Raw genomic sequence first — 3,409 nt, forward strand, 5'->3', positions numbered from 1 at the left:
TTTCATATGCAAAAATCCTTAAAATTTAATGCTTTTAGTATAATAGTGTCACGACCCATTTCCATGGACCGGACCGGCACTAGGACCTGGGTGGGCTTAAGGCCCCCGAAGCCCGTAGTAAGCCTATATTATGCAACCCTCATTTCCACAATCATAACTGTGGATACAGGCCCAACAATTTATTTCAATTATGTATCACTAATACAGTTCATTTACAACCCACTAGAATACAATTGCGGAACTCTACCTGTACATTTATATCATCATTTGTTTTTCGTTTACAGTCTTCTATACTTATGTCTCAACTCCATAGGATTTTTCTTTCTTCTATTACCTGGAAAAAAAATAGGTAGGCAGGGGTGAGCGCCAAACTCAATGAGTAGGGTTAGATAACCCTCTCACCCCACACAATCATACAGATGCTAAAATATTTTTATTTATTCATCGATTAAATTTATGATCATGCAGTGTCACACAAATGGCAATACAACAGCAACCACAATTATTATCACATTCATATAATCACATCACGTGGAAATTAGTCAGTGGCACCACCTAAAACCCCAACGAGCCGTCCTCACATATGGCTCGCCCTCTCATACATGTGCACCAGGGAGCCGATCCCCCATACGGCCAACTGGTCTAATCCTCACTGACCAGTCCTCTCATTGCTTTTCCATTCTCTCTTTTCTTTTCCATACCAACAGGAGGCAACCCGGTGGTCTCCATCCAATCTAGATCATCAAGTGCTCACAACAGGAGGCCACCCTGCGGGCTACAATCAAATCTAGATTATCAGGTGCGCAACAACAAGAAGCCATCCTGTGGTTTTCCATACAATCCACATCATCAGGTGCACACGGGGGCGCCGATCTCCCATTTTCTCGGCCGACGGTCAAATATCATATCATATTCAGGATCCATATAACAGACCGTCCTCACAAACCCATGGTGGTCCACTTCATCCCAATTCCACACAAACAAGGCATAGTATATTCATAGCACAAGTAATCAAACAACTTTCAATATCAACAGATAGTACATAATAATATGGCAATTCAACAAAATAATGCATGCCAACATTTAGCCGTGAATGCATGAATGCAAGCGGATGATACTAGTTATCTAACACTACTCACAGTTCTTTATCGTCCTCTAAGGAGACTGTTTTCTAGCAACATGCTTCCAGCCGTTTTTCCTCGCATTTCGGAATTTTATAGACCTTTAAAATAAACAATAAAATTCTAAATAAGAATTTTAATTCGAAAGATTATATTAAATATTCGTTCATTAGTTTTGGTTATCAGTTCTTTAATTCACTTATTAATTAAATTATACATATATTTATAGATATATATTGGGTTTCCTTATTTATTTATCTATTCTAATGTATCACTTTTAAATAAAACGTTTAGGTATTTGTTAAGTAATATTTTATAATAATACGAATAATAATAATAATAATAATAATAATACGATTGATAATATAATATTAATAACAATAATCATTTTAATCGTACTTCTTATTGAAAATTCGACAGCATTTCCTCTATAATCAGTACTACCCAAATTTTATATTTTTCCGCATGTCAACATACAGCCCATCCATCGGGCAATTCACATCAAACAATCCCGTCCACCATAACCATCATTTATTAGTCACCCGTCATACATGCATAGGCACTTGTTAATCCTATCTCTAATTCATTTTAAATTTCCATAATATCATAATTACTTATACCGTAAATTATAATTTTCTTCTAGTTATACTTCTTAAAATTCCGGCAATTAACATATATAATTATTAGTTACAATTCATATATCAATATCAATACTGAATTTCTAATCAAACTCATAGCCCACAGTCTAGCAAATTCATTAATAAACAAGGAATTCATTTTAATATACCGTTTCTAATCTCATCATCATTAAACACATTAAAATGAACAATATGGCTGCTGCCATTACACCAAACTTCAAGTCGACTTCATTAACATCAATCATTACACAATCATATCACCCTACGTATATATAAGAGCACATCATTTAAGTAACTAAACATTATTTGAAATTCTATACTTATAAGGGTAAAGTATATTTGCCGACTAACTAGATGCCTTATTAGATAACCAACAATTTATGTAGTGTTATAACTTTTCTAGATAATGAAATAATTCTGAGATTATACAACACCTTTATAACTTACATTTTTAACTTAGTAACCTATTTATCAAGTCGGCGTCAGTTCACAGCTTTGGTACCAATCGACATCAAATAAAAAAAACTAATTATAGACATAAAATCTACACAAAAATAAAACATTCTGTCTTCTAGGAATTTCGGTCACCAGAACCACCACCGGCAAGCAGTACAGCCGCCATCAGCGATGGCCGGAATTGATACCATCCTCTAAACAATGCAAAATTATAGTTGGATTAATCCAAATTCAGAGAGGAGTTCAACCACGCTATCAATTTCATCAAGCAATAACTATTTCTAAACCAATTGACAAAAATCCTATTTCAACGTAACTTAGCAATGATTAAGATATCTCCCATTATTACACAAATTAACTAAAGAAACTATTTACAGAAGAATTAGAGAGCGATAATCGGCCTACCTTGTCGGTAATAGTTGCCGGAGTTGCTCGGAGGGAAGGACAGCGATCGCACCCTTTTGCGATTCGACTATCACTCGTTCGAATAGTTTCTGTGCTGTGAAGACGAAGTCAGAGAGAGAGAGAGAGAGAGACAGAGAGACAGAGAGACAGGGACGTGAGGGTGCAGCGGCGGCGGTAGGAGGCAGTGACGTTGGCTGGTGAACGGAACAGAAAGGGGAGGGGAGTCTGTGGTCGGTGCTAACGGGAAGGAGAGGGGGAGAGCTGTCGCGCGCTGGAGAAGAAAAAGGAGGAGAAAAGAAAAGAAAAAGAAAGAAAGAAAAAAAAAAAGAAAGAAAGAAAGAAAAAAAAATCTGTGCCTTCTAGACCATTCCGGTTCGATTCGAACTGGTTTGGTCTGACTTAGTAATTTGGTCTCATTTTCTTTGGTTTTCGAGTTTTTCACTCGGTTTTTAGATTATTCGTGTGGTTTTCGACATATTAAATTAATTTTCGGATCCGGTTCGATTTATTTTGATTGTTTAGTTCAGGTCCATAATAATAGTAATCATATTTGATTTTTAGGATGATTAATTTATATGTATCTATATTCTTATAATAAATTAATAGCCAAAGTTCCATATTATTTCTCGAATATTTTAAAATGTTCTTAAATCAAAAGTTTCGATAATACATTTTGGGCTTGGGCCCAATATCACAGAATTGGGCTTGATTTGAGACTGTATTTCTATTTGTAGCCCACATGTGAAAATTTTCGATTTTTGATTTAAATTAAATTCAAAAGTTTCGAAA

General features: G+C 35.3%; 1 long non-coding RNA gene across 1 annotated transcript; it reads right to left on the minus strand.

Annotated features, from left to right (window-relative positions):
- Positions 1-2,097: 2,097 nt before the first annotated feature.
- On the minus strand, positions 2,098-2,906 carry LOC149497701 (uncharacterized). Its single transcript, XR_016319955.1, has 2 exons — positions 2,621-2,906; positions 2,098-2,409 (listed from the first exon to the last, which is right to left on the minus strand). It is a non-coding gene; the product is annotated as an uncharacterized LOC149497701 (long non-coding RNA).
- Positions 2,907-3,409: the final 503 nt, after the last annotated feature.

Source organism: Jatropha curcas, chromosome 3 (assembly GCF_041381405.1).
Source record: "Jatropha curcas cultivar XTBG-Jc1 chromosome 3, XTBG_Jcur_1.0, whole genome shotgun sequence".
Taxonomy (NCBI): Eukaryota; Viridiplantae; Streptophyta; class Magnoliopsida; order Malpighiales; family Euphorbiaceae; genus Jatropha; species Jatropha curcas.